Genomic DNA, 8,554 nt, shown 5'->3' with positions numbered 1-8,554 from the left:
CCTATTGACAGTGTCCTTTGCCTTACAGAATCTTGGCAATTTATGAGGTCCCATTTGTCAATTCTTGATCTTAGAGCATATAAGCCATTGGTTTCTGTTCAGGAACTTTCCCTCTATACCCATGTATTTAAGGCTCTTCTCCACTTTCTCTTGTATTAGTTTCAGTGTATCTGGGTTTATGTGGAGGTCTTTGATCCACTTGGACTTGACCTTTGTACAGAGAGATAAGAAAGTATCAATTTGCATTCTTCTACATGCTGACCTCCAGTTGAACCAGCACCATTTGTTGAAAATGCTGTCCTTTTTTCCACAGGATAGTTTTGCTTCTTTGTCAAATATCAAGTGACCATAGGTGTGTGGGCTCATTTCTGGGTCTTCAATCCTATTCCATTTGTCTTCCTGCCTGTCTCTGTACCAATACCATGCAGTTCATTAAACTTTTCATCCCATACAACTCAGGGATTTGTAGAGTGCAACTTTGGAACTTCAGTTCTATCCCATTTATCTTTTCTTTTTCTGTACCAATACCAATGCAGTTGGTATTCTTAAAATAGGTTGCAAGTACTGAAAGAAATGAGTCAGGCTTAAAGCAGAAGCAAGAGGGTGGTGGGCTTGATTATTGGTGGTATAACAACTTTAATTACATTAATTGTTAGCAACACTGCTTCTGCAGTTGCTGTGACACAAGAAGTTAAGAAAACTACTTTTGTTAGTCACTTAGCAAAAAAGGTTACTAATGTATTGAATATACAAGACAATATAGATAGGTATTTAGATGAATGGACTGATGTTCTTTATCCTATTCAAATTGTTAAAAGGAGTTTCAGAATTTAGGGTAAGGAGACATTCTCGAGTGTCATGCCAAATACCATTGGATTCATGTTAGTTCTAAAATTGACAGTGGTAATCATTACAATTAGGAAGATGTTTCAAGACACTTGCATTGTATTTGGCATAATTCTAACACCTCTCTGGATGTTTTAACTTTATATAGTGAGATTATGGATTTCAAGAATGCTGCTGTGCTGAGTGTCAATGTGGTAGATACTGCAAATAAAATTTCCCATGGCCTGAGGTCAGTATTTCTATTTTGGTCAAGCTTCAAGAATGGCATATATAGCTTGATCATGCTAGCCCTTTTGGTCCTTGGAATACTTTTATTCCTGCCCATCATATTAATGCTTGTCTTTAACAATATCAACATGTTGGCAGCCAAAGTATATGGCTTGAACCTGAAAATGGACCCTAAGAAAGAGTTATTAAATTGACAGGCTGGCAAGCCAAGGATGGGTAAGATTCTGCACAGAGCCTTACCAACCTAAGACAGAAGTGCATTGCTTTGAATAACACATATTCCCTGATGGGTAAGGAAGGCATTCTTGTCAGAATGACCTAAGACAGGTTCAGTCTTGTTAATGAAATAAAACAGGAGGAGATGTGGACAGCCTTTGGGGCTGCTTCGTAAGACTCTGATATGGGCCAAGAACAAGGAAATGGGCTGCTTGGCAGAAATATGACATTGGCCAGGGACAAGGAATTAGGCTTCAGGCAGGTGTGTGACATTAGGCTAAAACAAAGAAGTAATTTCAGGCAGGAATCTAAATCTTAGGCTAGAACAAGGAAGTAGGCTTCAGACATGAAAATGACTTTGGGCTAGGACAGGGAAGGTGGCTCAGATATTTTGGCCATCCTGATAAGCCCTTAGAAACAGTGATCACAAGAGTGTTCATGTAATTGTGTTTAATGCCTTGCTTGTTCTTTAGCTATTTGTGAGTATTGTCTTGCTTGTTCCTTGAATATTTGCATCTATCGTATTGCTAGATCCTCAACCTAGAACTGACCTTAATGCATGCATGGAATTAAAATGGCAAAAGTAAAAGGGAAGAGAGGGATGGGATAGGGGGTCTAGGGAGGGAAATGGGGAAAGGGGGAAAGGGAAGACATCTGAAATGTAAATAAATAAAATAAATAATAAAAAAGGAAAAAAGAAAGAGAACTTCAGACAATTTTGCTAATGAATAATAATGTAAAACACTCAATAAAATTCTCATAACCAAATCCAAGAACACATCAAAAAGATCATTCACCATCATCAAGTAGACTTCACCCTAGGGATTCAGAGGTGGTTCAATATATGACACAATCCATCAATGTAATCCAGTATATAAACAAACTCAAAGAAAAAAAATCACAAGATTTGTCTCATTAGATGCTGAAAAAGCCTTTAAGAAAATCCAACACCCCTTCATGTTAAAAGTCTTGGAGTGATCAGGAATTCAAGGCACATATCTAAACATAATAAAAGCAACATGGTAGATATTCCTTTTGTTTCCTTTTTTCTTTTTTTTCCTTTTTTATTAGATATTTTATTTATACTTCAGATGCCATCCCCTTTCCCCATTCCCCCTTAGAAGACCCTATCCTCTGCCCCCTCTTTCTTTTTGCAGATATACATTTTTTAAAAAATGTTAATCATGGGCTTTATAAGTTTGGTATTGCTCAATCAGAGGTGTAACCCACTACCCAACCTAGATATATCAACTATCTTTGACTGGTGGAGATACATTAACATCTGCCTCCCTGTCTTCCCCCTCTTTCTGTCTTTCATCACCTAGCTTCTCCTCTCCTTCTTCTCCTCCTCTTCTTACTCCTTCTCTTCCTCTCAGTACTCCTCCCACCTTAGCTCCTCCTACATATCACCCTTCCTTTTAAAATGAATATTTTCTCTCAAATTCTCTATAAATTCATATTATGAAAGAACATGATTTAAGTATAGAAACTCAAACCCAATCACCAAGATAGTTGTGATTGTAGAGTACTTTTTTTCCAATGTGGCCCAATACGAGAGAGAATGAACACTGTGAATGTAATTCTGACTGCTGGTTTTCACAGTTGTTCCTCTGCATTGCAGTTTACTAATGTTAGAGATGGGCATTTAGTTGGACTATGGGCAGGGTGGGGGTAGATGATATATAAAGGGAATTTCTTTGGTACTGTGTATAAGCATCATCTGTCAATAAAAAGCTGATGGCCAGATAAGCAAGGGAGGAAATAAAGGGTGGAACATCAGGCAGAGACAGAGAGAGAGAGAGAGAGAGAGAGAGAGAGAGAGAGAGAACTCAGAGAAACAATGAAGACCTACAGATTGACCTTGAACTCTGAGGAAGACAGAAACATGAATCTTAGGAGAGACAACCATCCATGTGTCAGACACAGACTAGAATAAACAGGTTGTATGAATTACAAGCTGGTTGGAGAATCAGCCAAAGCTTATGGCCTAGGCATCTTTTTATGAATAGGTCTAGAGTCCTATTCTGGGAACAAGGAGGCTGGGTAGAAAAGCTCCCAGTTACATTTTGTGATGACTTGGCCGCTCTCTGCAGAACACTTGTCCAAAATGAACCTCTTCCTTAAAAGGCCAGATGGATGGTTTGACATAATCAACATCCAGCTACAAAGGCCACTGAGATACTCTGCTGCCTGTAATTGCTAAACAACCTTCACTGCTCTGAGTGTTTTGTGCTCTGACCTCACAAAGAGCTACTGTGATGGAAGAATGAGGGCCCTCTGCATAAGACTGTGGACTGGACTGTTGTATTTGTCCATACAGAGCAGGGAGCTGATATTGGTGACCTGTGGGAGGGACTCCTCCAATACATATCTAGTTTGTCAATTTTGGGTTGTTGGACCTCGCATCCTGTGTGCACCAGAGCACAGAGAACACTTACCCTCATGGCCAGCAACTCCAAAAAGAAGAATATGGAAAGTCAGTACAGAGTGCTTTTTACTCTTGGCCAAGGTTCCTTTGGCACTGTGAAACTGGCCTCGCACCTGAAAACCGAGGCGCTGGTTGCCATAAAAACGGTAGAGATTTGCAAGAAGAACATCAGGGGGATACATGCCGAAATATCAGCATTGGAGACACTGCACCATCCCAACATTATCTGCCTCTACCAGGTACTGGTAACATCAAGGCACGTTAACCTTATCACCGAATATATTCCGAGGAAGCTTGTATGAAATCATAGAGGAGGATGGCCCGATGCAGGAGGAGGAGGCAAAGAAAATATTCGGGCAGGTAGTGTCAGCTGTAAAGTACTGCCACAGCCTGGATCTTGTGCATCATGACATCAAGCCGCAGAATATACTAAGGGATGAGGACGGTAATGTAAAGCTGATAGACTTTGGTCTGGCCGTCACGTGCAGATCTGGCACATTACTGAAACGGCAGTGTGGGACCAAAAGCTGTTTCGCACCAGAGATTGTACTAAGGGTGCCATTTGATGGGAAAAAAGCTGATGTGTGGAGCCTGGGTGTGGTACTATTTTTCATTAACATTGGGCACTACCCCTTCAGAGGAAACACCATGAAGGAGATGGACGAAAACATCACAACAGGGACCTATGACATTCCATCTCACGTCTCTGGGCAGCTGGAAAACTTAATCCACCAATTGCTCACAGTTGCCCCAGAGATGAGGCCGTCCACTGAGAGAATTGAAAACCATCCCTGGGTGGTGAAGTGTGAGGTAGACATCCCGACTGAGACCGATCCAGATTATAACATCATAGACAGGCTCTGTGGCATGGGATTTGATGCCAATGAGATTATAGAATCCCTGGACAAGAGAAAGTACAATGAATCCATGGGGGCATATTTGATTCTAAAAGCACAGGCAGACAAGGGGCAAGAGCATGCATTTACAACTTCAGTCGAGACTATGGATCGGTGCCCTACACCACCCCCTTCACCAGCTGACCCCTCTATCTCTGGTCTTCCCTTAAAGAAAAGGACCAGTGAATCCAACTTTAGTCTCCTCCACATACAGCTCTCAGAAATGCACGTGCCTGTTGCCCTGACACCATCGGGACAGGACGTGGCCACAAGTGTCTCCATGCTTCCAGTTGCTCTACATTGTCCAGAGAAAAAGACCAGCAGCACTTCCACCTGTGCCCTCCATAACGGATCTGTGGCGGCCCCCAGTGTCTGCAACAACATACTGGAGGAGGAATTGCCTGTGCCACCTGAGCAACACTCTCATATACAAACATCTCCTCCTAAGAAGCCTGGGTGCTTCAAGAGACTCACCAGGAAAATCAGAGCAGGCCTATCAAGACTCTGTTGCTTCCCCTGTGCTCAAAAGACAAAGACCCCGAAAACATCCTCCAAAAAAGTGGCTCCCCTGAGAGAGGAGGAGCAGCAGAACACAGTAAAGGGTAAGCAGGTATGGGAGGAGGCATCTCTGCTTTGTAATTTACTTTCTATGTCTTTATTCATGTCTCCCTGCTGGAAAAATCAGAGAAGTGTACGTTTCTGGGGTCTCTTGGGATCGTCAGATGTATTTCTATTCCAGCTGGATTAAACCCTGATCCTTGGCTTACCACCTCAGGAAGAAATCCTGTTGGAGAATGCCTAGGTGGTATCTGATACAACCCAACTAGCAGTAATCAGCAAGAGACTGTGGGTACAGCCTGGGTGAAAGGGGGCTTGTGGAGCTGTTGTTTATGAGAAATGTATTCAGATCGAGACTCTGCTTGGGGACCTAGTGTCTGGCAGAATGACCATGATCAAAGCGCAAAGGAACCATTTCAATGCCTCGCTACAATTCTATTGGACAGGCAGAGTGTGCTGAGCCCTGTGAAGTCTGACATTGATGCTTGGATGGCTTCCTGGGGAAGCTGAGCTGGATACTCAGTTCCTGTGTATCCTGCAAGCCCTTTAGTGAGGATATGGTTCGCAGTATTCTACCAGAATCTCCATAGTAGCATTCATAGCCTGGGCATACAGCACCCATAAAAGCAAGGAAGGAGCAGAGATGGGAAGTGTCCTTCCACAGCTCTGTTCTTCACACTTTACCTATGCATTCAGCCCATGTGTTGTCTTGGGCAGCTCCTGTGCAGGCACAGAACATGCTGAGTGACACCATGTCAGCATCCCACCCTTGTGCATACATAGGATGTGCCTTCATGGCCTCTCATACTAACCAACCTCCCTTAGGTATCACTCTAAATTAAAACTCAACCAGCCTCTCAACTAGCTATCTTCCTGAGAGACCACCCTGGGAGGCTTGTTACATTGTATGCAGCTGACAGCAGGAGGCTTGGGGGACATAGAAAGTGGGCTTCAGGTGTGGGAGATCTAGTTGCCTCCAGAATGTGATCCAGCACCACATTCTTAAAGTGCTGCAGTTTAAGAAAGTCCAGGCTTCTGTCTACTGGGACAGTGTGGTGAGTCTGTGTGCTGGGCTGAAGGACCACACACTGAGGTTTAGAGAACACAGAGAGACACATAGTGCTTCTTCCATCACGGAGATCACTCAGCCTAGGTGTCCTGATTTCCTGTAGGAAGTGTGGGAGCAGGCACACAACACATCTGTTTCACTGAGCCCAAGAAACCTGCCAAACTTGTGAGTGAACCTCAAAGGCTTCCATGCCTGAGAAACAAGAATGGTTCCTAAGCATTCACCACATTTCTGAGCCTCAGTCTTCCATTTCTGAAGAGCCTGGAGGAAGGTGTCTTCTGATTTTCCAGAGGGTAGCCTTGTGACCTGTCACTTAATTTCCTTGGAATTTTGTTCCCAGAATGTGGGCTGTTTGGCATGGTAGGGCTCAGTGTCCTAGGCATCTAGCTTGCTCTGTGCTTTCTGGGCTGGGCCTGTCCATGTGCTCCGTCTACCATCTGTGTTCCAGTTCATTGCTGGAGCTAAGTCTTCTCTCATAGGCCCCACTTCATTCTTATTTAAGTGGAACCAGTCATCCAGTGTGAAATCAAGATCTGAGATTCAATCCCATGTTCTAGGCTGACTCTGTGTCAGGCTGTGATCAGTTACCCAGTCAGAAGACATTCACTAACCGTGTGCTGTGTGCCAAGCCTTCACTATGTGCTCGATCCAGGGATCTTTAGGCCTGAAGATGGACCTGTTTCCAAGCAACAGACATGCTGGCAGAGTCCAGGAAAATCAGGAAGACAAAAATGGTGGTGTAGGTCTACATGAAAACACCTATCATGGGAAGTTACCAGAGAGAATGCATGGTAGTTCAGGGAATCACAAGAGACACTTCTGTGAGGGCTACAGCAGTTCAGAGCCTGGGAGGAAGAATAGAAGGCACAGAAGGTCATAGGGGAAGCCATGTGACATGCTGCCAGCCTGAATCCCTGGACATGATGGTGCCTTCTGACATCGCAACGGGGGTCCATCAAGGCCATTCCCTCTTCATGATTGCCATGAACACAGAGAGCAGTAGGTCCTGCTTGTTTGTGTACAGATGTGTGTTCTAGCTTGAAAAACATGTGCATAACTGTCCCTGAGGCAAGTCAAAAATAGTAACTTAAGGAATTTAGAGGCACAAATAACAATAGAGGCCATGAAGGGTGCTCTTTAATGGCTTCTCCACCAGGATTTCCTTGGCATGTTCCTTACTCCCAGCTGTGCTACCACCCAGACTGGCCTAAACACACACAGTCAGGCACTAATAATGAAAATGTCCTATAGACTCACTGTAAATCCGATAAGGACATATTCTCAACAGGATATTTTCATCCCGAATGACTTCAGCTTGACCAAAGTGTCAAAAAAGTATCCAACCTGGGAAGGGGAGCCAGATACTTGAGGGTGTACTCCAGGAACAGTAGATGACGTGACTTTCTCTCCTGTCATATTTTCACTCATGCATCTATAAGGTCTCTCAGCAGCTCACCCCATCAGTTTATCCACATATGTTAAGTATCTGGGATTCAATGCTACTGTCTTCATACACAGAGGATGATTACTTGAGTCACTCTGGAACCACAGTTCACACAGTGAATAGAGGTTCTGGACTTTCCCTATGCCAGAGTCATCGTGAGACAAAGCCCAATGGCACATGTGAGCTCTTTACTCTCACCAAACTAAAGGACATGGTGTTCCATTAGCTTCCTGACCTGCAACATGATAAAGTCCAATAGTCTATGGCCTCAACAAGATTTTTTAAAGGTTTATTTATTTACTTTATGTATATGAGTACACTGTCACTGTCTTCAGACACACCCGAAGAGGGTGTCAGATCCCATTACAGATGGTTGTGAGCCACTATGTGGTTTGCTGGGAGTTGAACTCAGGACCTCTGAAAGAGCAGTCAGTGCTCTTAACCACTGAGCCATCTCTCCAGGCCGTGCCTTGGTGATCTTAATGCCCACGGCATGTCTCAAGTGCACTTTTTAGTCATTCACTAAAAGGAAATGGTGCATAGCTTCTCCCATCTCCACACTTGCTCCAGTGGCCTTCCCTCCTGAGCACTTTGCTTCTTATCCTAGTTGTCATCTACCCAGTTTAGGTCTTTCATTCAGTAAGAGGTTCTCAGAGAAGGTGACCTGCCATTGCCATGGCACCTGGGCTTAAGTTCGCATTGCATCTAATGCCTTTCTGTTTTTCAGCTTCTCCTCTACAGATGAGGGTGCTGTGCTACAGAAGCTTGTGCCTGTGAAGCTGGGAAGGACATGGATCCCTGACTATGAGCGCAGTGGTTTCCTTGTTGCTGAAGGTAACATCTCAAGATAACAGCACTGAATAGAAACA

The 8,554-nt window shown here is 43.8% G+C and overlaps 1 pseudogene; it reads left to right on the top strand.

The window, feature by feature from the left end:
* Positions 1–3,732: 3,732 nt before the first annotated feature.
* On the top strand, positions 3,733–5,186 carry LOC117693259 (putative sperm motility kinase W pseudogene; annotated as a pseudogene).
* The last annotated feature ends 3,368 nt before the right edge of the window (positions 5,187–8,554 follow it).

This window comes from Arvicanthis niloticus, chromosome 21 (genome assembly GCF_011762505.2).
Source record: "Arvicanthis niloticus isolate mArvNil1 chromosome 21, mArvNil1.pat.X, whole genome shotgun sequence".
Classification (NCBI taxonomy): domain Eukaryota; kingdom Metazoa; phylum Chordata; class Mammalia; order Rodentia; family Muridae; genus Arvicanthis; species Arvicanthis niloticus.
The sequence above is the reverse complement of the archived record's forward strand: the minus strand, read 5'-3'. Positions and strand labels throughout refer to the sequence as shown.